Source organism: Tursiops truncatus, chromosome 14 (assembly GCF_011762595.2).
Source record: "Tursiops truncatus isolate mTurTru1 chromosome 14, mTurTru1.mat.Y, whole genome shotgun sequence".
Lineage (NCBI taxonomy): Eukaryota > Metazoa > Chordata > Mammalia > Artiodactyla > Delphinidae > Tursiops > Tursiops truncatus.
In genome coordinates this window covers 50,277,734-50,305,618 of record NC_047047.1, presented here as the reverse complement: position 1 = coordinate 50,305,618, position 27,885 = coordinate 50,277,734, and the positions used below count along the sequence as shown (strand labels likewise).

Below are 27,885 nucleotides of genomic sequence, written 5' to 3'. Positions count from 1 at the left end.
CCCTCGTGCTGACCACTTTTACCCCATACCTCTACTGAGACCTATTCCAAGGAAAGGGGCTCAGATTAGTGAGTGAACTACAGTATCACCTACATCAGGGCTGCCCAACAGACTTTCTATGACGATGGAAATGTTCTATTCTGTGCTGTCCAATATGGCAACCACAAGCTACATGTGGTTGTTAAGCACTTGAAATGTGGCCCTACATGGAAGGTCTTGAAGAAGGCAGGATTTTGTCCTCGGGGTGGTAGGGAATTTTAGGAGGTATCTGAGCAAAGGAATGTTTTATGGGAGCAGGAAGGCTTTATGGTTTTATGTGCTTACTAGTTTGATTGCTACCGTTGACCCGTCATGGCCTTCCAGGTGATGGACCCTGGTCTAAGCTCACGCACAATCTCATTTAATTCTCAAATACAGCCCTCTGAGGTTGATGTTTTACAGATGGAGAAACTGAAGCTCAGTTATGGTAAGTGTCATGCGATTACTGAGTGGCAGAAGACATGAACCCAAGTCTGTCTGATTCTGAAGCCTCAGAGCACTATGCAGCGCTGACTTTAAGAAAATTCAGCTGCCATCAGGACGTGAAAATGGACTGGAATAGGAGAGAGATGAAGTGCTCAGAAACAGCACTGGCACTCAGAGCGGCTAAGTGAATCCTTGCTCACTTAAATTGAATTGAGTGAAGGTTCTGGAAAGTCTTTAATCCCAACCAGGCTGCCAGGAACTAAATATGGCCCAGGCCTCTAAGAAACCAGTTTTCACCTGGCAAGCTGGGGCTCCACAGCCCTTATAGGCTCTCACACAATTACTGTCCATTAGAGAGGCTAACAAGAGAAGCCACTTGGCGGGCCTGTTCCTGGGGGCTGTGGCAAAGCCTAGGACCGCCTGAAGGGGACAGGTGTGAAGACTTGCTGTGTGAAGGTGGCATTTCCGCTGGCCCTATCCTAGGGCCCTGCCAGTCCCCAGGTCCTTTCCGGAGATATCTGAGCTAACCTCCCCAGCTGGGAAGAGGGCCCTGGACCAGGGGCCTGTAAGGCCCAAAGGCAAGGTCAAACGCAGAGATTCAGAGTTCAGGGAAGCAGGATCAAGAGGCTCTGATCTCCAGAAAATCACTTTAAGTGAAATTTGTCTTCACACCCTGGTTCAGCCCTGAGTCTTCTCCCAGCCCACCCTCAACCAGAACTTCAGTTTCTCATACCCCCGAGGTCCTCTTGTCAGAAAACTTTCTGCAAAACACATTTATCCTAAGAGGTTAGGACATTATAATCATCTATTCCCCTTACAGGAAAGTTGTTCCATGGTGGAATTCCAGGTCCTCAGTTTGGGAGGATGGAATTTGAGTTAAGGTCTAACCTGTTTGTAGACAAGACCAGTCTGGCTGATATGGAAGCAACTGGGAGAGAGTTTCTGAGAAAACAAGTAGGCATAACTAGGCACATCAAATTAGATGAGGTAACTCCTTCAGTCTGCAAGTATTTCCTGAACGCCCCATCATATTCCAGGAGCTGAGAGGCAAACAGAACAGTGAAAGAGACAGCAGGTGAAAGAGCTTTGGACTTGGTGACAGAAGACATACCTGAGTTTTGAATTCGAGCTCTACCACTGATGAGCTGTGTGATCTTAAACAAATGATTGGCTTCTCTGAGTCTCATTTCCAGTTTTCTTTGATTTGGTAGACAGAGCCGAGAGGTTAAGAGCTTAAGCTTTGGCAATAGACCTAGGTTTGAATCCTAGTGTTGTCACTCACTGGTGGTGGGCCTTGGGAAAATTCCTTGATCTCTGCCTCAGTTTCCTCATCTGGAAAATGGGGACAGCAGTTATACATTTCCTGGTTGTTGTAAGAATTAAATATAATAATAAATCTACAGTGCTTCATATACTGTCTCAGATAGAATCTCAATATGTTAATTATTATTATATTCATTGCTTGTTGCCCCAGGATTAGGTGTCAGACGAGGAGGAACAGGAAATGCTGGGAAACTGGGGGATGGATATCAGAAATGAAGCTGGGTCAGTGGGAGGATGAAGCCAAACAGAGATGGCCCAGGCTCAGGACCCAGGCAAACTTACTCAGAGTTGTGCGATCATGCACAAAGGTGATGGCTGAAGGTGGGGGTGGGGGCTGAAATCCCACCTAAACCCCACTCCCTAAACAAGCTTCGCCTGTGCTGGCAGCATCCTGCACAGGGCCAGGCAGGCAATAGGACAAGACCTGCTCTAAGGGGTGGGAGCAGGCCAGCCTCTGGGAAAGGCAGAGGCAGAAGGAAGGCAGTCTCACAGCTGAAGGAGTCTGGTGGCAGCAGCTGGTGTTCCAGGGACAGGACTCAGCTGCAAAGACCTTGCATGAGAGGGAAGGGCACAACTCAGTTCCCAGAGCCTTTCAGGGCTGGTAGGAAACCAAGGCAGGTATTCACGCAAGGGGCTACACAAACATGATGGTCAGCAGGCACAAAGCAAATGGCTCTGATGATGGAACAGACTGCAAGGTCAGGCCGGGCCCGGGCACAAGGTTGACTCTCTCCTGGGTCACAGAGGATGAGCGACTGGGGCCTGAGTTTGCTGCTACTGATGATGCAATGGGCAGCTGTTGATGCTGGAGGGGGCAGGCTGTGAGGACAGGGAGCTGGGCAGATCTATACAAATTTTTTTCCAAACCCTTTGGCAATCGAATGCTCTTCACGATCTGTGAGGCTATGTGGTAGGATTTACCTCTTTCAGGAAGGGTGGCCTCCCTAATGAAATGGTGTTAGGAGCAGGGGGATATTCCTCTGCTCAGGAATATTGCCCTTATGGTTCTCTGTGCCAGTGTAATCTCTTTGGATAAAGTCAAAGGTCACAAGCTCAGATGCTACAGGAGCCAGGCAGTGGCATAAATGGGAGAAGGAGATCAGACATAACGATAGGGAGCAGTAGGGAGTGGTAGGGACTGTGGCAAACCAGCAAGCGGATGTTTTAGTGAAGGTTTAAGGAAAGTAGCAGATGCTCAGCACAACCAACTCTTGCCCAGTGGGAATATATGACCAGCACTTTCAGTTCTTCCAATTTTCCAAAAGAAGCCAGAAACCTAAATTTTTATGTAAAAAAATTCTTTTAAATACCTGTTTTTTAATACCAGCAATGAATTATTATTTACTTTTTTTTACAAAACTCTTGATGTTATCATGATCTGACCAAACCCACAAGCATTTGTGGGTCACACGTGGCCTCTGGTTTGGGAATTCCTCTCTCCAGGATCCCCTGGAGATGAAGCCCCCTCTGAGAGAGGTCTCACATTGGGTCCCTAATCTCTCCAGGAGGGAGTGCTACTCCAATGCATTCTTTCCTTCTCGCCCCTAGGGTGCTCCTTCTTCCTTTCCCCCTGTCAGAGATCACGGGGTAGTAAAGGGGGCGGGACTCGCCCCCTGAGCTTTGGCACTTGTTTTATTATACATTATGGTCAGGGTTACAGGCTCTGTCTCCCAGAGGTCCTTCCCCCAACTTCTACCCCCTCCCCCAACTTCCAATTAGGAAGAGGGTTTGAGACCAGACTGCAGGCCTGTGCCGGCAGCTCTCTGGAGAATGCAAGAGAAATGCAAGATGAAGTCTTTCGGTCTGGCTGCTAAGAGGAGACACACGTGGAACACCACAGAAAGTCTCCATTGTTCCTTCCTTCCTTCCTTCCTTCCACGGGCACTGACTGGGCCCCAACTGTGTGGCCTGTAACCCACTGGGGAGAAAAGACTTTGACTCCACCATGCTAAAGCTGTAAGCATCTTTTTGGATCATCTACTTATGGTTAATCTGGAGTTTTCGATCTCTCTCCCTCTCTCTTTCTCTTTCAGCAGCATTTTAGAAGCCTGGTCCATTAATCAGATTAAGGTGGGTTCTCTGATCAAAGCGGGTAGGGGAAATCCTGAAGTTCCTGTCCACTTGGTTTTCCTCCCCACCACCCAACCTCCCACCCCCAACCCCCAACTTCCAGCCTTCTGTGAAGTCTCTGAAAAACCCTCCTGAGAAAAACTGTTTGAAAAATCATTAATCCAGTCCAATCCCTGAAAATCCCAGTTTTGGAAACTGAGACTCTGAGAGGTTAAATTACTTGCCCAAGGTCATACAACTGCACCTCCTGATTGCACGCAGGTCTCTTTGGCCACCGTCCCATAGTAGTGTAAACTCAAAGTCTCCAGAAAGGGAAGGTAATTGGTGGGAAAGCTGGAAGGCAGACAGCTCAGCATGGGCCCGCTCCCCTGTCAGGGAGGCAGGAAACTTGAGTGGAGGCCCTGCTGGGTGGTTGAGGGGGCAGAGGGTCAAGCAGGTGTTAAATTCCAGAAGCCTAGAGATAAGCAGTGTGAGGCCAGTGGAAAACTGGGATGGGGCTAGGATCAGGTTTGATGTGGAGGAAAGGCCTAGGGGGCAGGCTTTGGGTGGAGGTAGAGTTGGAAGATTGGGTTTTTTTCCCTCTCAGTTCACCCAGTTGAACCTGCTGATGGACCCCAAGCGTTTTCAACTTTGAAAGCACAACAGAAGGCTGCAAAGCCCAGGCAGACAGGCAGGCACACAGTCGAGTGAAAGTGGTGTATTAAGTAAGCCTTAGGGCGGCAGCTGGGTTGCATTAAAAATGAATCAAGAGGGCCTTCCCTAGTGGCGCAGTGGTTGAGAGTCCGCCTGCCGATGTAGGGGACACGGGTTCGTGCCCCAGTCTGGGAAGATCCCACATGCCGCGGAGCGGCTGGGCCCGTGAGCCATGGCCGCTGAGCCTGCGCGTCCGGAGCCTGTGCTCCGCAACAGGAGAGGCCACAACAGTGAGAGGCCCGCGTACCGCAAAAAAAAAAAAAAAAAAGAATCAAGATAATGTTTGAATGAAAACAAGAATGGAATGCTGGGGAAAAGGTGCTCTGAGGGTGGCCAGGGCTGGGCAAGGTTCCAAAGCAGGGCCAGGTCAGCCCCATAAGCCAACTGGTGGCTCCCAGTATCTATGCAAACGAGACAGGAAAGGTGGAGGTAGGCTTGGAGAATGCCCCTTCCTGGGAGCTTCTGGGGACTTTCATTCTCTTACCCACAAAATGGACACAACCATCTCAACTCAGCCTTCATACTGGAGGCTCTTGTGAGAAGCAAATGACATCAAGTTGAGACCCACTGAAGGCTTTTACCAAGGCTAGGGTCGCGACTATACATGCCATCAGAGGTGGCGAAACGTGTGCAGTGACCCTGGAGTAAAATTAGCGGGGGTAGAGACTGGAGAGTGCTTGCCCGGCCCGAAGGCTTTCAGATGAAAGATTCTAAAGCCACATTCTGGCCAAATGAAATGCACCTGCCCCGCACCCTGTCCCCGGCATGCACTCCCTGAACTAAGGTTTTAACAGATGATTGCTTAAGGTCTGAGCCTCCCAGTGGGACATATATTCTAGAGAGTCCTCAAGAACTGCCCTGTCCCTGATAATAGCCACTAGCCCCATGTGGCAATTTACATTTAGATTCCAATTAATTAACATAAAAAATTTAGTCAATCACGCTAGCCAAATTTCAAGTGCTCCATAGCTACATGGAGCTAGTGGCTACCGAACTGGACAGCGCAGATATAGAACATTTTCATCAGCACAGCAAGTTCTGTGGGTCAGGGCTGCTCTAGGACTATAATCGGTGGAATGATAGGTATTGCAGAGGGAGGTTTCTTCCCTGGGGCTTCTCAATATAATACATCACATATTGGCTTCTTACTCAGCCTAAATTCAAGGTTAATCCTGGAGCCCTTCACTGCTTTCCCACTTCCTTTAAGCCCCAGGCTTTGTTAACTCACTAACTCCTAAGAGTGAAATCTTCATGCTCATTTTGCATCCGCTTAGGACACAAGGTCTACTGGGAGAGGGCAAGGGCGACAACTGCTGTTTTCCTCTTCTAGCCAGAGATCTTCTGAGGTTACCATGTCTTCCACTACATTAATGATTAAGAGCAGGAGTTTCTGAACCCTAAGGGAGATGGCAAGAATGACAGAACTGAGGGAGACATTCTGGGCCAGTTAGGACTGAATGGTACCCAAACAGCCTGGTGGATGTGGCCACCTGCTCTCCTACCAGGGAGGTAGGATAGCAAAGTCATGACGAGCACATCCCAGCTCCTCCACTTACTAGCTGTGTGACTTGGCCTTTATATACGCTCTGAGTCTGTTTTTTCATGGATAAAATAGAAATGGTACTTACCTCAGAGGGCATTTTAAGGATTAAATGAGTTAATGGAAGGAAGGCACTTAGAACAGTATCTGGCCTGGAGTAAGCATTAGTAGTAGTAGTATTTGATTATTTGTATCATGGTCTTGACTGAGGTTATGAATAAGGCAAGTTCACATACTCAGTGCACTGGTATCCTCCCAACCCTCCCCACACACCTGCTAGATTTTTCCATCATGGCGCCTGTTGAATGCTTAATTACTTGTTTCTTCAATTTTAAGAGCCACTGCTGGGCCCCATCACCAAGGACTTACCCTGCCTTTGCTCCACCGTAGAGCTCCCTTGGTTTTTCCAACACTGCCTCTCCAGCACTCTGACTACTGCCCAGGCCAAGCAGTAGGCTGCCTCCCAGGCCCCAGGGCTCCTTCGGGAGAGCAGCACAGGCTTGTCCTTATGCATGGCAGTCGAGGGTTGGTCCTGAAGGTCCACGTGATCCAAAACCAGTGCATCCAGACACGGGTACCTCAAAAGGAGAGCAAGTGAAGCCAAAGACAGGTTGAGTCAATCAGATTCCTTCTCTCCAGAATTTGAATAAAGGAAGACCCAAAGACTGCACAGCTTGTTAGCAAGAAAGGCTGATGTTGGGGACTTCCCTGGTGGCACAGTGGTTAGAATCCGCCTGCCAATGCAGGGGACACGGGTTCGAGTCCTGGTCTGGGAAGATCCCACATGCCGTGGAGCAACTAAGCCCGTGAGCCACAACTACTGAGCCAGTGTGCCACAGCTACTGAAACCTGTGTGCCTAGAGCCTGTGCTCCGCAACAAGAGAAGCCATCGCGATGAGAAGCGTGTGCCACGATGAGAAGCCTGCGCACCACAACGAAGAGTAGCCCCCCACTCAACGCAACTAGAGAAAGCCCATGCACAGCAAAGAAGACCCAACGTAACCAAAATAAATAAATAAATAATTTTTTAAAAAGGCTGAAAAATGAGGGGACCACAGAAGTCCACGATGGTCAAATGAGAGCTGAGGGGAAGGGGAGGAAGAGGAAGAGAACCACACGGGACTCTGGGCTCGGAAAAGAAGATCCCTGGCTAGAAGAGGAAAACAGCAGTTGTCACCCTGCGCTCCACATGTGCTTCCTTGGCACTTGTCCAGAAATGTTGCTTCTTTTGCCTTCTTCTTCACTAGAAGCCTGGAAGGGACACAGAGTAACTATTAACACAAAGGCTCCGTAAGCACCTTTAGGATGTGCTAGAACCACTAATAGAAAAAAGCAGCCACCATCAAAATAAACAATTTCTGGGTCAAAAATGTCAGCGCAAACACAGCACAGAGCACCCTCAACTGCCCAGCAGCTCCTTTCTGGTGGGCAGATGAGTGTCTGGACCCAGGGCCCATCAGAGTGATGACTGCTTTCTCCTCCTGGCTCGAGGGTGTCCCTCCATCCAAGAGGATTGGCTTCCTAGGTAAAGAGGCCACGCTTCAGTCAAGCGTCTGCCAATGTGATTTTTTTTGTAATATCCTCTGTATCTTTATTTTTTTATTGTTTTTTTTTTGCCAATGTGATTTGATGAACTCACAGTAGAGCAGTTCTCACCCAAAAAGACTCTTTGGATGAAAAGAGATGAGTCAGGGCTTCCCTGGTGGTGCAGTGGTTGAGAGTCCACCTGCCGATGCAAGGGACAGGGGTTCGTGCCCCTGTCCGGGAAGATCCCACATGCCGCGGAGCGGCTGGGCCCGTGAGCCATGGCCGCTGAGCCTGTGCGTCTGGAGCCTGTGCTCCGCAACGGGAGAGGCCACAGCAGTGAGAGGCCCGTGTACCACAAAAAAAGAAAAAAAAAAGAGAGATGAGTCAACCCAGGTGGCAATGTTAACTCCTTGAGCAAGTCCATTTACCTTTCCGGGACGCAGGGAACTTGTCCGCAGAAGAGGAGGAGAGAATATGGAGTAGATGCATATCTGGGGCTCCTTGCATTTTGTTCATTGATCCCAGGGACTCTCAAAAGACACATCTCCTACTTTAGCCTATCAGCCCTTGGCCTTCCTAGCAAGCTAATCATCACCTATTAAACAAACCACAGAAATCCTGCTCTTTCTTGTTTGTCTCCCCCTTTCCTTCCTCTGTCATAACAAAGGTCTGTGTTGGGGATCCTCAGCTGGGCTGTAGGGTAAGAACAGTTAATGGGTAGAAGTGGTGACAGGGTCCCACTGAGCAGTGAGGCCTGGCGTCAGCCTTAGTTGTTATGTTGACACCCCACTTACATGGAAAACTGGGTGAGGCAGCCTGGCATGTTGTAGGTACCTCTGGGAAAACTGCAAAAGGAAAATTTTAAACACACACCCATAACAACCACCACTTCCTAGGCAGTCAGCGCCTCCTCTGCTTGTGAAAAGGAGCCTGGCCCTGTTTTGGGGGTGGAGGGGTGTGGGGAGAGTGTTAGGCCCTACCTACCTGGGCCCTGAGGCTCTGGGAACGCAGAGGCCATTTTCATCCAGCCTTCAGAAGTTTCCTTTTGTGGCATCGCGGGGATAAAAATATTCCTCCCTGAAGGTGCAACCGCGGCACAGCAGATGTCCCTGACTGAGCACTTGGGAAGGAGCTATTAAAAGGAATGTAATTAGGTTGTCATCCTGGGGCCTCCGAGCCAGGCTTCCGAACGCCATCTTTGTTGAAAGTTTTCCAGACGTCAAATATTTGCGGAACCCGATTTACCAAGAAGGTTGTCCTACACAATAGGACTGAGTGCAGCAAAAGCAAAATGACACGTCCGGTCAACGTTGGCCTCAGGCCTTAAGACTCCTTTGTCTGTGTCTTTTGCCCATTTTGGGTCCTGGCCTCTCTCCCTAATTTCCTCTCCCTTCCTCCACACACATAGCCTCCCATCACAATTTGCTCTTAGGAAAGGCTCTCTCAGTCATTTACCCCTTAGCATGAATGAGGGTAACCCTCTGAGCACTTCTTCCCTCTCCAGGAACATGGGATTCATGCCTGAGCTCTGTACACTTCAGGGAACAGAAGGCTTTGTCTCCTTTTGTAAAAGGGATGTGAGGCACTGGAGCCACGGTGGGGGGAGTGCCTCCCTAGTGACCCTGCAATTGTGTCACAGGCAGCTACCTACTAGTCTGTGTCTGGAGCCAGTCCTGATTCCAAGCTCCTTTCTTCCTTGGAGTCTGTTGTAATCACTCCCCTCCGTTCTGCTTTTTTATCCTGCAGGTTCATCTCCCCATCCGTCTTCTCAGCCGTTCATCTATCTACGCATCCGACAGTTATTGAGAGGAGCTGTGCTGGGTGGGAAAGAGAGGGGTGAGCACAGCACCCACGAGCCTTGTCATCATGGAGGGAGACAGCATAGAATCAGAAAGACATTCATCAGATAATTCCAGAAATAAGTGGAAACAAAGGAGAAGGAAGTCCATGGTGCTGTGAGGATGTGTTAGAGAGGAAAGTGACCTGTCAGGGACAGCGTGTGTGTGTGTGTGTGTGTGTGTGTGTGTGTGTGTGTGTGTGTGTGTGTGTGTGTGTGTGTGTGTGTGTGTTGAGGGGGATATGTGTTATGTGCTTGGTAATTGGTTCCTTCAATTGGAACAGCTTGTGCAAAGGCCCTGGCTGACCCTGAGAGGAAATAACACAATTTTCACGAGATCTTTCTCCTACTGGACTTCAGGAAACATCAGGGATTGTGGTTATAAAATTTTAAAAGCAGGGAGAAGGAAGGAGAATCTGAAACCGGTTTCTGAAATCCTCTGCCGTAAACAAATTTCTTATAGGCAGTTGAGAGATGGCTCTACAAACAAACAGATTTTCTTTGGTGGCAAAGAGAGCTGGCCCTGGACTCCTCCTCCTCCCAGAGGCCTTCCCTGATATTTCAGCCAGCTTTTTACCCTTTAGCAATATATCACGGTATTTCCCCAGGTCAAGAAGTACTATTTTACAATAGGATTGTTAATGGCCACCTAATACTCCAGAGTAGAGAAAGCCACAGTTTGACTCGATGAAGCCCCTGTTGTTGGACATTTAGCTTGTTTCTAATGCTTTGCAACCCTAAGTAACTCTTCCATGAATGAACATGCTTGTATATCAACTTTGCCCATTCCTTGGACTTTTGCTCAGGATAAATTTTGCTACATAGTAACAAATAAGGGCCAGTTTTACTAAACACAAGTTTTCTTAACCGCTGAGCCTGTATACCTGATATACAGGTATACATATACGTAGTGCTCTTCCCACTCTGCAGGGATCCTGCTGGGTCCTCATCCGTCCACTAAATTTGCAAGAAGGGATGGGAGGAGTCTCAGCAGGAAAGAACCTGAGTGGACAGTGGCTAAGGGCTGTGTGTGGGGGGGGACGATCAAGGGCTCAATCACCACTTACCTCTTTCTCCACCTGTTCTTCCCCAACGTAATGGACCCAGTCTGTCTATGCTGGTGGAGGGCTCTGCCCTGATGCTCAGCACTCCACCTGCGTAGACAGAGCCTGAGAGTGGGAGGGGCTAGGACCTCTAGCAGGGAGCTCTCTGCAGGAACTTTCTCCAGAAAGCTCACAGCCCCGAGAAGAATTGTGGGGCTACATGGAACATATGCCAAAAGAGAGAGTCCCTGGCGGAGACAAGGCTGAGAAACAGGATACCAATCTGTGGTTTAGAGTTCGTTACAGATGTGTTGTGTAAATCACCTAATCTCTCTAGGCCTCTGTTTCTCCATCCATCACATGGAAGTAATCCTCTTTTATCCCTACTTGACCAGGATGATGCAAAGATGAAGTAAATGAATATATATCTACTTAAAATGAGCTACTGATCATGAAAGTATATGGGAATACACAGGCAGAAAAGAAACCAAGATTGAATAAAGCCATAGAGTATAAGTGGGCTTTGTGTTTTATCCCCAGGGCCTAGAACTGTGCCTGGCATATAATAGGCACTCAGTACCTATTTGTAAAATGAACGAAGAAACACATAAACATCTACTCCATCCTAGACATATGCTAAGTGCTTCATAGGCATTTTCCCACTTAGCCCTCACAAACAGCTCTTTACCATGGAGGTATAAAATACTCCCATTTTGCAGATATAAAAGCTGAGGCTCAGACTGGTTAAGTAACTGCCAAGCATCATACAGCTAGTGTTTGACAGGATTTAAATTTAAATGTAAGTTCTTCTGATGCCATTCTCTCAACTCTTCCCACCTCTGTTATATGTTGCAGGAGAAAACTTGCTGTGATGTGTGCTCATGTCACTGTGCATTAAATGAGATAGTACTTGTTGAAAGCTGCAGCACCTGGCATGCAGTTAGTGCTCTACGAATATATTATAATACTCTACTCATTAATTTCTATTTTTTATCACTGCATTGTAAGCACCTCAAAGGCAGGGGTTATTCCTCTCCACAAGCAGGACAGAGTAGTTGCCTAACATACCAATTAACTAAAGCATTATTTTTGAATATCATAATGTGGAAGCAGGATTGTTTCCATTAAGGCAGGGCTTTGTGCTTTGTGGACAAAGCTAATCTGACCATGACTTTAATGGGAAGCCAGAGCAGGCCATGACTGTCCAGTGGCTTGGAAACCTGGTGGTCAATAAGGAAATGGGTAGAATCAGACACCAAGGAAAAGAACAGTAACCGTCAAACGGAACTCCCGCTCTGCCCCTCCATTGACACCAGGCGACCATTCTAACAGCCTCTGGCCCCACCCCTAGGGCCTGCAATCTGATAGGCTCAGCAAAGCAGAGGTGGGTGGGGCCTTGGAGAGACTCTGACCCAATCATCTGGCTCCACACTTGCTGCCTGGGACTAGGTGGTACAGGAGGTGACTGGACCCCGCAAGAGAAGTCAGGGGTCCTGGAAAACTTCCCTCCCCCCCCACCCAGAGACAATGCAGGAAAAGAGACTTAGTCTTTCAGTCTTTGGCTTTGCACTTTACTAGCACTGAGCCTCAGTGCCTTCATCTACAAAATGGAATAGTAATTCCTTTTCCATAGGGTTGTAACAATTAAATAAAATATAACATGGAAAATTGCTTAACATAGGTACCTAATTCATTTCAAGTGCTCAAAAAAATCAGTTGCCTCTGGATACCAATGTGCCTGAGGGCAGGAACTATATCTGAATCACGGCTTGCCTGGGTGCCCTAGTACTTTTAATTGTTCATACAATGTTGAAGAATGAATGCCTGAATGGCTGGAATCCTCCATTCATGCTTCATCCCATCTGGTCAGCTTTGCCTGTTTTTAGTCTCTCAAAAAATCTCTAGAAGATTTAACACGTTAATCGTTTCCCCCACTCCCAGGAGGGCCTGGGTACAACATGAAGGCCTGGGTACCTGGGGAGGAAAAGGGGCACTTTCATAACAAAGACAACTTCATGGTGTGACTAGCCCCTCCCTGGCTGCTTGCACCCTCATTTTGGACCTTCTTGCTCCAGGATGCTAGGACAATGGCTTTGACCCACTGCGGGCTATATGAAGGATATTAAAGATACATCAGGCTGACAGTGAAGATTTCAGAGGGGCTGAGTTGCCCTTAGGGGTGGAGTGCTGTGTTCCAGTTAGAATTAAGGAATGAACAATTTAGATGAGTGGTTAGAATTGGGGCATTAAGATTAGAGTTTGGAAGTCAACTGGAGTTAGGGTTTGGTTATTAGTTACCATTGAATTTCTGAATGAGAGATGGAGAGTTGCTAGTAGCCAGATATGGTGGGGGCCGTCTCTTTGATCTAAAATTTAAAATGTTCTATTCCAAGGACCTGCCTCCTTCATTATGGGGAGCGAGAAATTTCTCTCTTCTGACTGGCTCCTCAACAGGCCTGAGTGTACCTGCAGACTGAGCAGGTTAAGCATCTACTACGTCTCAGGTGTGTCGTCTAGCATATATGGTCCCCAAAGTGTCCAGGACACAGACCCCTATAATGAAGCTGAGGAGACCAGGATGTGAATGATCTGGTCTAGACCCACCCCTGCCATAGCCCAGTGACTTTGGAGGAAACGTAAATCTCCTAGCCTCAGTTTTTCCATCTGGCAAATGGATGTAACCTCAGAGGTCTGTTTGGAAAACCTCAAGTGATCGTGGAGGAAGAACTTTGAAGTGAACATGCTCTCTGGCAGAGTAAGCTGTTCCAAAATGAACTATAAAGCAAAGTCTGGGTAACTTACCCTCAGGAAAGGCTGAAGATCCTCCTTCCCTCCATGAAATTCCAGGTTTTCCAGCCCTTGCCACACTCAACCAGTCTTTCCCAAGACCATTTCCGGCAGGGACTTATGCCTCTGAACAGGAACTGACAAAGAAGCAACTCACACCAAAAACTTTCCAGGCTCTTAGTCCTCCCCAACACACACATGCACGCACGCACGCACGCACGCACACACGCACACCAGCCAGCTCTGGGGCTGCAGTATGTATGACGAATCCTATGAGACACATGGATAAAGTGAGGACTCGACAAATATTTATCACATGAAGGAATGAATGAATGAATGAGGGTGTGGGTGAGTAAGTGGCTGCATGAATGAGCAGACACACCCTTAGAGAATGAGATGGCTTCCTAATCCAGGATACTGAGTGCGCTCAAAGAATGTCATTTGGGGCTTTCCTAGTGAGCGCTCCACGACGGAGCCATACCCTCTTCTTTTCCTCGAGCCCCATATGTCTTATTTTCTCCCCAACTTCATTGTGGGGGACTATGTCCTAGACTCCTTTGGGACCAAATATGCTAGACTCAATATGTGGTATATAGTAGTTGCCCAATAAACGTGTGATGAACTGAAGTGGAAGATAAATAAGACTTGGACCCTTACACTTACACCCTCTCTCACTTACAATTTAGTGAGAGAGAAAACATAGGCATATAAGTACTATATGACAAAGCATCACAGGTAACTGGTACCAAAAAAGAACCAAGGAATATATGCTATAGGTCAGAGCTGAGAAAACTTACTATGGGTTGAAAAAGCAAGGGAATGCTTCATGAAGGAAGGGAATGAGGTTTAAAGGCTACACCCTGAAGGAAGAGAAAGATTCGGAGGCAAGGGAGAAGGTGATGCTGATAGGGACAAAGGGCTGTGCCCAGGAGGAAGGCCAGTTCAGAAAACCTGAGTAGATTTAGTGTAGCTGGACAGCAGATTCAAGCAGAAGAGTGCGGCATGTGCCACAAGTAGGTGGTGGCGACTGTAGGAGAAGGGATTGGATCCGGAAGCTAGTGAGGGCGTGTGAGCAGTGGAAGGAAGTGCAAGGAATGCTGTGAGGCGTGGAAAGATGATCTGGAGGAGACAGACAGGTAAGCAGCAAGGTGAGCGGCAAACCCTGCTGGGAGGTATCGTGCCAACACAGGACTGGCCAGAGCCGAGTCTTGGGCAGAGAGACCACTTTCCATTTCTTTCTTTCTCTCTCTTTCTTTCATTCATTCAGATATTAATTGCCCCCTAGCAGGCCCCGTACAGGTAAACAGCAGATGCCTTCCCGCCTTTCCCGGGCCTGGGTCTCTACTCTGGGCCCTCACCCGTGTGCCCAGCCCCAAGGCTTGGGGCCATACGGGCCAAGGGCGAGGGCTGGGTGTGGAGGTGTAATTGGCTCTGACCTCTCACCTGCAGCTTCTTTCCACGAAACCTCTAATCCCCACGGTCCGGGGTCCCAGGCCCACGTCCTCCTGATCATGCCCCACCCTGACCACCGCCGTCCCCCACCGGCCACACCTGAAAGGGAAGGAATTGCGGGAACGGGGGTTGGCCTGTGGACGGGGCGGCGCCACCAGAATACGGGCTGAGGCCGCGGGCCGGGGCAGGGGGCTGAGGGACGGCCTAGGAAGGCGCTTCCCACAAACGGCCACACACGCCCAGAGGCTGGGTGGGGCCGTGAGGCGGTGGGGCGCGCAGCCGACCGGGCGGGAGGAGGGGCGGGGGACGGGGAGCGGGGCTCCGGACGCGCCGAGCGGGTCCTCTGCGCCCCCTGCCGAGCGCCGGCCTCCACTGCACGTGCCGCCACCGCCGCCGCCGCCGCCGCCGCCGCCCCTGTGCGCCAGGAGCGGGACCCGGCGGCGGGCACGCCCCGGGAACCCCGCCGCCGACTCCTGACACCTCCCTACCGGTCCGCCGTCTCCGCGTTCCTCCCTGGGAGAAGGGAGGTGGGAATTGGAGGCTTTTTTGTAATGGAAATACAGGCGCTCGCGGAAGTCCCCTGGCCTAAAGCACTTTAGGAGCCGGCCTTACCAGGTGCTTGAAATTCCACCATTAGAGATACCATTCTTTGGAGGGGTGGAGTGGTGACGTCTTCAACTTTTATTGGATATTTTAACGGTGAGGACTTACCAGATATGCCTGGGAAGGGGCTTGGAAGGAGTAGGTAGGCAAAGTCGTTCATTCCTTCTCTCAGTCAAGCTTTTATTAGAGATCATTTGCCAGGGCCATCCTGAAGGTAACTCAGAGCCAACAGTCATACTGTGGCAGTGCTGGGTTGTGAAAGGCTAGTTTCTCCTGTCACGTTTTGCCTTTTATTAATCACTGGATAATTGAGCCCCCCTACTCCGGGAAGTCTGCCTTGACTTTTTGGGTGTATGGTTACAGGCAAAGTCAGTATCTGTCAGTTTAGCAGGCCAGGTTCTCTGTTTATTTCCCACGAGTTCTGTCTGGTCTCTCCAGGCTCATTCGGTGACCAGGGACAGAAAATCCTCGTCAGCTGGGGCACTTCTCTAAGGGACAAGAATCAAAATATAGAGTACAAGGAGCCAACGCTCCCATTTCCTGTCCAATCAGGGATAAGCCCATGCTCTCCTCAAGAGCCATTTGCATCTGGTCCCACATTCCATATGACCTTCGTGAGCACCCAGCCTGGACAGTCTGTTCTCCAAAGAGAGCCAGGAAGTCACATAAGATCATGAATGCTCCTAAATTTAAGTTAGATCGTCTCTCTTCTCAAATCCCTGCCATGGCTACCCGGCTCACTTGGAGTAAAAACTGAAGCTTCTACCTTGGCATGAAGGGTCAAAGTGCTCTGGCCCCTCTCCTACTGCTCTCCTATCACTCACTCCTGTGACCATATCAGTCCCCTAACTGCTGTCCCTTGAATTCAACAGAGACACTTCCACCTCGGACTCTAGCACTTGCTGTTCCCTCTACCTGGAATGCTGTTTCCCCAGGTGCCCACGTGACCCACTCCCTCCCCTCCTTCAGATCTATATTTAAATGCCACCTTATGGAGAGGGGCTTTCCCTGACCGTCCTGTCTGAAATAACACCATCATCCTCTGTGCCCTTAGCCCCCTCGATTTTTCTTCTAGCGCTTATCACAACCTGACATGTTACTTATTTCTGCTTATTTGTATGTTGTCTGCCTTCCCAACAAGAATGTAAGCTCCAACGAGAACAGAGAACTTTATCCGTTTGTTCCTCATCCAGCACCTAGAAAACAGCCTGGCACATAGTCAGTGCTCAATAAATTTGTGAAATGACTGAATGAGTGTGTCAGGCACTAAGCCAAGTACGGGTACAGGCCATGAATAAGCCTGGGCTCTTGCCCTTGAAGAACAGATGGGCAGACAGGCAAATAATTACAAACCAGAGTGATGAGTATTCTATCCAAGTACAGATGTATGTAAAGTACACTCGAAGGCTCAAGGAAGGAAATAATTCACTCTGCCTGGAAATCAGAGGAAAGCACAAGGATGACATCATCGGGTGGAGGAGAGAGGGAAAAGGCATTCCAAGCCGAGAGAAGAGCGAGAGCAAAGGCAGAGGTGTGAAAATACGAGCTAGAGCAAAGGCAGAGGTGTGAAAATATTTGACTAGTTTGTGGGGGCGTAGCAAGTAGGCTGGCCTGGCTGGAATGCAGGATGCAAGGCAGGTGTGGCAGGGGATAAGTTTGGAAAGACAGATTGAGGATGTATTATTAAGGGCTTGTTAGAATGATGATGATTGACTCTCTAAATTTCAGAACCGTGCCAGGCCTGTGGGGACATTTCAGGGCAAAGAGCTTACTTCTAACCTCAGACAGGGCACCACAGGAACAGCCACGTCCTGCTGCTGGGAAAGGCCTGGGAACACAGTGGGGGTCTCCCCAGGGCCTCAGGCTAGGCTCTGAGGATCCATGGGAGCAATCTGGCAGCACTGCTTGCCTTCCTGTTTCAGATCTAAACAGGACCCTCAGTAAGGACTGTGCCCAGCTCCATGGAGCCCAAGAGTCCTGGGCTACATCACCAAGAGTCCAAGTTTCAAAATGTCCTTATTTTCCAATCTGACTCAAAAGGGTGGGGAGTGGAAAAATTATAGACAGCAGCCATCAAGGGACATTGGCTTAATATAACTGGTGACCTGGGAAACGAGAGAGGCAGAAAATAATTTCCCTCTCAGACTGAGGAGCAGAGAGGGCCTCTTACAGCTCACTCAAAATAAAGACTTTTCCATCAAGCAGAGGGAGAGCATTTGTGTGTTTGCAGGACAAGAAGATTCTTTTCTTTGGCTTCCTCCTTGGTTATGTTGTTCCTCCCCCACCCACCCATCCCCTTCTCCTGCCGTCTCTGCCCTCAATCCTTCTCTCCTGACTTTTCCTTTCTTTTTCTCTTTTCCCGTGTCCTTCCACCCTGCCCACTTCCCTGCTCTCCTCTCCTCCCCTACCTCCCTATTCCTTTAACTTAAGCAGGAGACAGCTATTTAAAACTGTTGAGGGATAATTATTTTAAATGGAAAACCATGACTCTTATGCAAATATAAAATGAACACGTGGCTTCTACTTCATTTAACTAATTAATTAATGAGGGAACCAGTAAGATGTTACAGTCAGTTCACAGAATCCAAAACACAGACCCATTTATATAGACAATCAAGGATGGGGGAGGGAACTTGCTAACTGATGCGGAGCTGGCATCTTCGTTTGCATTCCTATGAACAGGATCTTGTGCCTCTGCTGCAGCCCTCCATAAGTTAACATCCATCTCTACAGGGATGCAACATCATGAATGACAATAAAAGGCGCAGATCCCCATAGAATCAGACAACTCAGGAAGGGTCCTCTAGTCTAGACAACAGTCTAGACAACCCCTGACATTCCATTGAAAGGATGCCCAAGGACCTTTGCCCATTTCAAAGTCTTTCACCATTTTTCTTGACAAGACCTCAGAAGAGTACAGGAAAGAGAGGTGGGAGCTGGTTAATTTTCACAAGACTCCAAACTGGTCTCTGTTTAAGGGTGGAAATTGATTCTGGCCCTGAGGCTCAGGCCCAGGGCAGAGGGGGGATGAGAAGAATGGTTGCCTGGCCCTGAGAAAAGCTGTGGGTGATGGGGCAGGTGACTGTTGGCCAACACTCCATAAACCTTCATTCCCTTCCTCCTGCCATCAACCTCAAACCTTGGAGACACAGGGAAGTTAAGGGCAAGGGTGGGGCAAATCCACCCCACATGAGGCCAGACCAGTGGAAGTAGTACTGGGCATGAAGGTGGCCATGGGCCTCCTCCGAGTCAGTCCCACTAATGTCCCTGCCATTTGGGTCTTCCCCTAGATGACAGCTTTCAGGACCACCTCACCAGGCTTTCGGGTGCATCTCCTGGGGTCTGTAGCAGTCGCTACACGGCTCATACCTTTGCACTGATCCTATTGCCCACTCCCAGACCTCACCCAAGTTCCCCCTGTCTCTTCCCAGATGTGGCCTTCCTGGACCTCTCTGTCATTATGCAGAGAACGACCAGGGACATGTCCAAGATGCACCTTCTAATGAGATATGTGAGCTTGGGAGCATGAAGCCGCCAGCGAACGTTCCCTGGAGGCCACTGGGTGAGCTGCTTGGCAGATGCTGGGGTGACGGTTGAGGAGGGGATGAGAGAGGGTGGCATTTGCAAAGAAGATGTGATCCCTGCTCTCAGAGAATTTCTAATCTAGCTTGGGAGGCCAAGTACCAAAGAAGCCCCAACAGCTGGTAGCCAGGGGCAGTGTGTGTAGAGAGAGGGATGTTGGGGGCAGGGAGGGAGGCTAGGGAAGCTCTGACCACAGAACCATCCCTAGAGCAGGACAAGGAGACCATCCCTCACCAGCAGAGTTCCTGCAGAATCCCTCATCCCCATGAAAGAAAGGCAGCTACCTTGCTTACCTGTACCCGGAACGGGTGTCTTCACAGCCATATACATAGGGCCTCATCCCCATCCCCCATTTCTTCTTTCCCACCCTTCCAGAAGAAAGAACTGTTTGGCCTGAAGGTAGAAACACCAGGTGGGTAATCAAATGATTAAAAGCATTTCTAGGATACAGAGGTAAGGCAGGTGATGAAACCTGTTCCACCAAACTCAGGGCCTTGAGGCAGGCTTTGAACCAGGTGGAAGACACCCAGGTTTAGTTCTTCTGGCTACTCAGGTAGCAGTGTGATTCAGAGCCAATAATTTCTCAGCTCATCTATCACCAAGGGGGTTGGACCCCCTAATTGATTGATTGACAATTAAATATTTTTATTGTGGCAAAATATTCATACTATAAAAATTTCCATTTTAACCTTTTTTTTGTGTGTGTGGTATGCGGGCCTCTCACTGTTGTGGCCTCTCCCACTGCAGAGCACAGGCTCCGGACGAGCAGGCTCAGCGGCCATGGCTCACGGGCCCAGCCACTCCGCGGCATGTGGGATCTTCCCAGACCGGGGCACGAACCCGTGTCCCCTGCATCGGCAGGTGGACTCTCAACCACTGCGCCACCAGGGAAGCCCAATTTTAACCATTTTTAAGTGTACAGTTCAGTAGCATTAAGTACTTCTACATTGCTGTGCAACCATCACCACAATCCATCTCTAGAATTTTTTCATCATCCCAAACGGAAATTCCATAACCATTTAAACAGTAACTCCCTGTTACTCCCCTCCCCCGACTCCCTAATAACCACTTCTCTACTCTGTCACTACATATTTGACTACTCTGGGGACTTCATCTAAGTGAAATCATACAATATTTGTCCTTTTGTGTTTGGCTTATTTCACACAACATAATGTTTTCAAGGTTCATCCATGTTGTAGCATGTGTCAGCGTTCCATTCCTTTGTAAGGCTGAATACAATTCCATTGCATGTATATACCACATCTTCTTTATCCATTCATCTATAAGTGGACACTTGGGTTGCTTCCAAATTCTGGCTATTGTGAATAATGCTACTATGAACATGGGTGTACAAATATCTCTTCCAGTTCCTGCTCTCGATTTTTATATATATATATATATATATATATATATATATATATACCCCAAAGTGGAATTGCTGGTTGATAATTCTATGTTTGATTTTTTTGAGGACCCACCGTAGTGTTTTCCATAGTGGCTGCTCCATTGCTACATTCCCAAAGGTTCCAATTTTTCCACATCTGCACCAAAACTTGTTTTCTGTTTTTTTCTGACAATAACCATCCTAAAGGGTGTGAAGTAGTATCTCATTGTAGTTTTGATTTGCATTTCCCTAATGATTAGTGATGTTAAATATCTTTTCATGTGCTTATTGGCCATTTGCATATCTTCTTTGGAGAAATATCTATTCTGGTCCTTTGCCCATTTTTGCATTGGGTTGTTTTGGTTTTGGTTATTACGGTTTAGGAGTTCTTTCTATATTCTGGATATTAATAACTTATTAAATATATGATGTGCAAATATTTTCTCCCATTCTGTGGGTTGCTTTTTAGTACTCTATTGATGGTTTCCTTTGGTCCACAAAAGTTTTTAATTTTGATGAAGTCCAAATTGTCTATTTTTTATTTTGTTGCCTATGTCTTTGCTGTCCTATTCAAGAAATCATCGCCAAATCCAGTCTTAAAGCTTTTCACTTATGTTTTCTTCTAAGAGTTTTATAGTTCTAGCTCTTATGTTTAGATTTAATCCATTTTGAGTTAATTTCATTTATGGTCTTAGATAAAGGCCCAACTTCATTCTTTTGCATGTGGAATCCAGTTTCCCTAGCACCATTTGCTCAATCCCTGATGTCTAAGATCCTGTATCAGTTAGGAATTTTGTTTAGCTTCAAGAAATAGAAGCTGCAGTAGCTTAAACACAGACATTTTTATTATTTCACATAGGAGAAGTCCATGGGTAGGCTGTGCTCAGCTACTGAGAAGGTTCCATGGGGATCTAGGCTTCTTCTATCTTTCTATTCCACCATGCATGACTCCCATTCTAGGTCCACTATGGCTGCTGGAACTCCAGCCAATATCTGTGAGTTCCAGGCAGCAGGAAGGAGGAAGAGGGAGGGATAAACGAGTACCACTTCCTTTAAGGAGCCTAAGTCCTGAACAATTCCTTAAAATCTCATTGGCCAGGTCTTTTTTTTTTCCCCCCAAAAGAGCAAAGTTTATTTCTCTGGTCACATTCCTTATAATGATGTACATTGCTACGAACTTCATTTCTTTGTTCTTTCTGTCTGTGTTCATTATAACAATGTGCCTATATTGCTTATTATGTTTCAGGCATTCATCTTGACATTTATGAATATTCTGCTTAATCGTCATAATAATTCTATAAGGGTAGGTACTATTATTTTTCCACTGTGTCGTTGGCCAGATCTTAATCACGCAGCTGCAAAGGAGTCTGGGAAATACAGACTTTTCTCTGGGTACAGTGCCATCTCAAATAAAATCAGGACACTCTTACCAAGGAAAAAAGGGAGAAGGAATGCTGGCTTAAATATTTAGAAGCGTCTGCTTTGGGCACCTCATCCATCTGTAATTCTGTGGCAATTTGTCTCTTGGAGAAGAAAATGAGAAAATGGTTGCAAAGTGCTCAACAAAATGCTTTGCTCAGGCTGTGTACTCAAAACATGCTAGCTGGGGCTTCCCTGATGGTGCAGTGGTTAAGAATCCACCTGCCAATGCAGGGGACACAGGTTCGATCCCTGGTCGGGGGAGATCCCACATGCTGCAGAGCAACTAAGCCCGTGCTCCACAACCACTGAGCCTGTGCTCTAGAGCCCGCAAGCCACAACTACTGAGCCCACGAGCCACAACCACTGAAGCCCGCGTGCCTAGAGCCCATGCTTTGCAACAAGGGAAGCCACCGCAATGAGAAGCCCACGCACCGCAACAAAGAGTAGCCCCCACTCGCCGCAACTAGAGAAAGCCCGCGTGCAGCAACAAAGACCCAACGCAGACAAAAATAAATAAGTAAATTTATTTTTTTTAAATGCTAACTATTATTTTCTTTTATTATTCTCTGATCTCAGGCCTTTCCAATATCTGTGCAGAACAGACAGTTCTCTGCTTTAGAGGTGAAAACTGCCCCCCAGGTATCTTCCACACCAATGCCTTGAATATACCATTAGTGCTCTAAGTCTCTGTTTCTCTATTTAGGCCTTATTTTCAATCGAAAGGGGGTGAAGTAGGAGGGGCACAGGTAGCCTAAGGAATGACACACTCAGCCACTCTCAGCCTCTGTCTATCTGATGCTTTTTTGCCAGGCTGCTGGCTGGGATCTGGGCTCCAGGGGAATTTGAGTCAGAAGGGGAGGGTCGTACACAGCCCAGAGGATACCAGATGAGTGTGACACTGTGGTGAGGATGAAAAGTGTAGGAAAGGGGCTGGATGGCTGCCTTTATATATGTGCAGAGGTGAGGGCATTTAAAGGTGGTGGAGGACGTGCTTTGCCCCTCTCTGCTGCTCCTGGGCTTATGTGGACACACTGTCAGGCACAGCCCGGTTAATCCCAGTGAAACAGGGCAGGATGGGAAGGCCTGGAATCTGAACCAAAACCACCCTTCAGGTGTGTGGAGGTGCTGCAGAACCCAGAGAGAGTGCCAGAAGATGTAGCCAAGCCCAGACAGGGGTCGGCAGTATGGTTACAGAGACCTGAGTTCATTCAGGCCGTCTCCAGAGTGGTTGGTCAGAGAGAGGAGCCGCAGACAGCGCCATGCTGGGCTGCAAAAGTCCTTCCTGGGAAGACTGTTCGGACCTCTATCCTTGGGGCAAGGTGTCAGCAGGTACACACCACCAGGGAGAGGAGTGCAGCTGGAGCTGGCCACATCAGAAACTGGGCCACACGGGGCCCATTTAGTAGCAGAAGAGGGGACCAAAGTCAACTCCAGGAGCTGTGATATTCAGAGCATTGAATCACAGTATGGCCAGACTCCCACCAGTCAGGGCAGACACAGGCCTCAGAACTGGGGCAAGGTCCTGGAAGCCTCCTACTGGGCCAAGGGCCAACCCTTTACCTTGTGGATCATGGGAAGGTCCCGGGGGCTGTGGCACAGGGGCTGGGGGGCTGGGTTGGCAGAGGGCACTCAGGGGATGTGTGGCTGCAGTTCGTTACTCATTGATATTAACATATTTCAGTAGTTTAACCACTGGTACAACTGGAACCATTTATTAATCAGCCTTGACCCCAAGGGGACAATAAGTATTGACTTTCCTACAGTTTAGGGTCAGCGGGATGGACTTGCTCAGAGCTGAAAGAACAGTGGGCTCCTTCCACACACTCAGGCGCACACTCACCCCATTTTATTGGACCCCTCCGTGTAGGGGTCCTGGGTGGACCTTTGGATTTCTGTCTTGGCTGAATCAGCGCTCTGACTTGGGCCCAGGGACAGGTGTGCAGGTACCTGGGACAGGTATTTGCTGGAGATACGTGAGCCAGAGGCAAGCAAAGGTCAGATTCTGAGGTAAGGTCAGCCTGCAGGGTCAGCTTCCGGGGAGAAGACAGAGAGCACGAACAGGAACTGGGACAGAGCCAACAGCAGGGGACAGGCACCAGGGCCCGGGGACCTCCTGGTGGTGTGCAGGGGGCGATGCCTATGGCCACGTCTGGGGTGAGGGAGCTGTTTAGGCCTGACCTCCTGTTGGTGCTGCCAGACCCCAAGGGAGAGCTAGGAAGAGGCCACAAGAGTCCGCGCTGGCCAAGTCAAAGGCAACCCGTTCCGCTCAGCGGTGAGCAAACACGGCACTCCCCAGTTAGAAGCATAAATAGCTGTCAGACAGGGTCAATGGTAGCACGTTCTAGACGGATGATTGGGTGACCGTCAGGAATAACTTCAGGAAGACTTAGATTCAAGGGGACATGGTGGAAAGAGAATCTACATGGGACACAGGGGCTCCAGTTTCCTCTCTAAGCTCTGCCATTAACAGGCTGTGTGACCTCAGGTGAGTCACTGCCCAGCTCAGGGCCACATTTCCTCTACCCGCAAAATGAGGGCTCCGGCTTTGACCTCGCAAGGATCTCAGGGGGAGAGATCATGATCAGAGGAAGAGCCAACCCTGAGTGAGTTGAGGACCAGCCAGGGACTGCTCAGAGTATATCACAGTGGGATTTAGCTTCGACATCTGGGAAGACTCCTGAAATTCCCAATCCAGAAAATGCAGGGGGGCAAATGTTGTTCGAAACTTGGCCTGCTTCCAGTGATGCTCAGATCTCAGACACACATCAAGTCCAGAAGCAAGAGGCAGGGCTTCCCTGGTGGCGCAGTGGTTGAGAGTCCACCTGCCGATGCAGGGAACATGGGTTCGTGCCCCGGTCCGGGAGGATCCCACATGCCGTGGAGCGGCTGGGCCCGTGAGCCATGGCTGCTGAGCCTGCGCGTCCGGAGCCTGTGCTCCGCAACGGGAGAGGCCACAACAGTGAGAGGCCCGCGTACCGCAAAAAAAAAAACAAAACCAGAAGGAAGAGGCAGAATTATCTTGAAACCAAAGAAGCTTCAGCCTCCTCCACTTGCAAGGGCCTCTTTCAAGATCTTGGAGAGGCCCAGGCCATATGTTCACATTTTTTCCCTTACGGAGCGTATCCCCAAATTGTATAAGGTTTAAGCCCCACAAAACCTGGCCCCAGCCCTGTCAGTTGCCCTGGGATTTGGAGCCATTATTATGGCAGGTGGAGCACGCTGACAAGCACCCATCCTAATCAGATGGGCAAGGCTCAGCAGCAGACAGCAGGTGGCCACACCCGTGGTGGCTTGACATGACTTATTCACCTGTGTCTGACAAAAAAAAAAAAAAAAACCATACACACCTATCCCACTTTCACCTTCATTGTCACATTCAATCTTCCCCACAAGCCTGACCAGTCTTATCACCTGTGATTTAGATGATGAAACTGAGGCTCAGAGAAGCTAAGTTTGCAAGGCTGGCTGGAGACAGAAGCAGGATGCAAACCCAGGACTTTCTCAGGACCAGTCCAGGGCTCTTCAGTTTTCCGATTCAGGACCAGACACAGTCATCCTAAAGCATAGCATAAAGACATTCACCCCAAATCTGCCTGGAGAGTCTGCCAGTGGCACGAACATCTCTACCTTGGTTCTGGGGACAAAGGAGGCACACGTGGGGATAAAGCACATAACATGACTTAGAATCATAGGACCACAACTGTTCAAGAACTTGGGGAAGGAGAGGGTTTTTCGATTTTCCCCTTATTTTCTTCCTGAACTTTGCATTCCTACTCAAAACACAAGTCATTTGGATCAGCTATATTTATACTAAATATAAACACAAATGTTCAAACATGGCAGTAATTCAGTTGGCAATAGTTTCTCTACAATATCAAGCCTGCAAACAACTAGAGGTTTAGGGGCCCAACATAAACACACACACACACAAGCACACACATGCCTCCCTGTGACAACTCTAGTCTCTCAAAGCCACACGCCACATCAATAAAAGACAAAAACCACATGATCATCTCAATAGATGCAGAAAAAGCATTTGATAAAATTCAACATCCATCCTGATAAAAACCCTTACAAAAGTGGATATAGAGGGAACATATCTCAACATAATGAAAGCTATTTATGACAAACTCACAGCCAATATAATACTCAATAGTGAAAAGCTGAAAGCCTTCCCACTAAAGTCTGGAACAAGATAAGGATGCCCACTCTCACCACTTATATTCAACATAGTATTGGAAGACATAGCCACAGCAATCAGACAAGAAAAAGAAATAAAAGATATTCAAATTGGTACGGAAGAGGTAAAATTGTCATTATACGCAGATGACATGATACTATATATAGAAAACCCTAAAGACTCCACACCAAAACTACTAGAACTGATAGATGAATTCAGCAAGGGAGCAGGACAAGATTAACATACAGAACTCAGTTGCATTTCTTTACACTAACAATGAAATATCAGAAAGGGAATGTAAATGAACAATCCCTTTTAAAATCACATTTAAAAAAAGGAAAATACTTATGAATAAATCTCACCAAGAAGATGAAAGACTTTTATCCTGAGAACTACAAAACGTTAGTAAAGGAAACTGAAGATGATTCAAAGAAATGGAAAGATATCTCCTCCTCAAACCACAACGTTGTGGGAGAGGGAGGTCCAGCCTCCACCCCACATGTGAGCCGGATCTTTAGACTTGGTTTGGTCTGGTGCAACATCCCCACCCAGGAAACCAAAATAGCTGGCAAGGAAAACAGCTGCAGAGTGAGCTGCCCAGATCCCTCCAGTTGCTTTATTCTAATGAGGCCACCTGGGACCCCAGCCTAAATAGGGCCCAGTCTCAGGGGCACTTGAGAAACTATGCATGTGACCCCTCTAGGGCAGGATTCCAAACCTAGGGAGTTTGCCGAGGAGCAGTTTGTAGGAACCGTGCTGACCTTTTTGACCTCACCTCAGAAGGTGGTGTCTACATTCTCAACCCAGAGCACCCCAGCAGACTGGGATTCATTGGAAGGCAGCTTTGAATGTTCCTACAACTTTCTGGCTTTAAAAAGGGAACCCCTCTCCATTCTCCTGTAATTTGGCAAAATGGGATCTCTTCCAGCCCCTTTATATATTCCAATCCAGTTCTTTCCTTTTTTCTGATGGGTGAGTCTAAACCCTTCCTACACTATTCCTCAGTGAATTTTCCTCCCTCTGTCTAATCCCTGCTCATTCCTCTTGCTCTTCTGCCAACAGGTGCAATCTGCTCTTTTGAGGTGTCACAGCCAGGATTTAGGGTTTGTGTTGAGAGACATAGAGGGAAATTCCCAGCTAATTCCATTGAAATGGCCCTTTATCTTATGGCTTATGTAGCAGTCAGCCTCCAAGGTGACCATACAATGGCTCTGCCCCTGACATTCACACCCTTGTATGGTCCCTTCCCACCATGGGCTGACCTGTGTGATCAATAGGGCATTGTGGACATGATGGAATGTAACTTCAGAAGCTAGGTCATAAAAGACGTTGCAGCCTTCACCTAGAATAACTACTAGAATAATTTGGCAGAGTTCCAAACAGTTCTCTGTCCTCTGGGATCGCTTGCTCTGGCAGAAGCCAGCTGCTGTGTTGTGAGGACACTCAAGCTGCCCTATGGAGAAGTCCATGTGGTAATGAATTGAGGCTTTCTGCTAACAGCCAGCATGAACTTGCCACCCATGTGAGAGAGCCAGCGTGGAAGTGGATCCTCTAGCCCCAATCATGGCTTCAGACAACTGCAGCCCTGACTGACATCTTGATCCTGCAACCTTATGAGAGACCCAGAGACAGAACTACCCAGCTACGCTACTCCCAAATTCCTGGCCAACAGAAAATGTGAGATAATAAGTGTTTACTGTTTTATTATTATTATTAGTGTTTACTGTGTTAAATCAGTAAGTTTGGGGGTAATCTGTTACACAACATTAGATAACTAATACAATTAATAATATTATACACCAAAGCAAAAGGGGACAGAGTACAGAGGACTGCTTGGAACTCTGCCAAATTATGCTCGTTCTGGTGGGATGCCCAGGCCTCCGTGGTCCCAGTGATGGGCATGTGATCCCTGCTTGGCACATCGTACTCTGTCTCCTTGGCTCCTTTCTAACTGAAGCTTCTGGAAGTCTGAGTTGA

At 48.3% G+C, this 27,885-nt stretch overlaps 2 long non-coding RNA genes across 4 annotated transcripts in view; one reads left to right on the top strand and one right to left on the bottom strand.

The window, feature by feature from the left end:
* Window positions 1-14,946, bottom strand: part of LOC109551234 (uncharacterized) — a 77,068-nt gene extending 62,122 nt beyond the window's left edge. The window contains exons 1-5 of one of the 2 annotated variants that reach the window (XR_012325707.1): window positions 14,729-14,946; window positions 13,301-13,422; window positions 10,523-10,609; window positions 6,461-9,430; window positions 1,577-1,797 (exon numbers count right to left, since the gene is read on the bottom strand). This is a non-coding gene — a long non-coding RNA (uncharacterized lncRNA). Of the gene's footprint in view, window positions 1-1,576; window positions 1,798-6,460; window positions 13,423-14,728 lie in introns of both variants that reach the window. The other variant, XR_002177978.3, reaches the window with a different exon arrangement.
* LOC109551206 (uncharacterized) lies at window positions 14,241-27,396 on the top strand. Of its 2 annotated transcripts, none has more exons than XR_002177938.3 (3): window positions 14,241-14,421; window positions 18,772-18,902; window positions 21,553-27,396. It is a non-coding gene; the product is annotated as an uncharacterized lncRNA (long non-coding RNA). The 2 variants fall into 2 exon arrangements; XR_012325706.1 differs by having other exon boundaries at window positions 14,405-14,433.
* The last annotated feature ends 489 nt before the right edge of the window (window positions 27,397-27,885 follow it).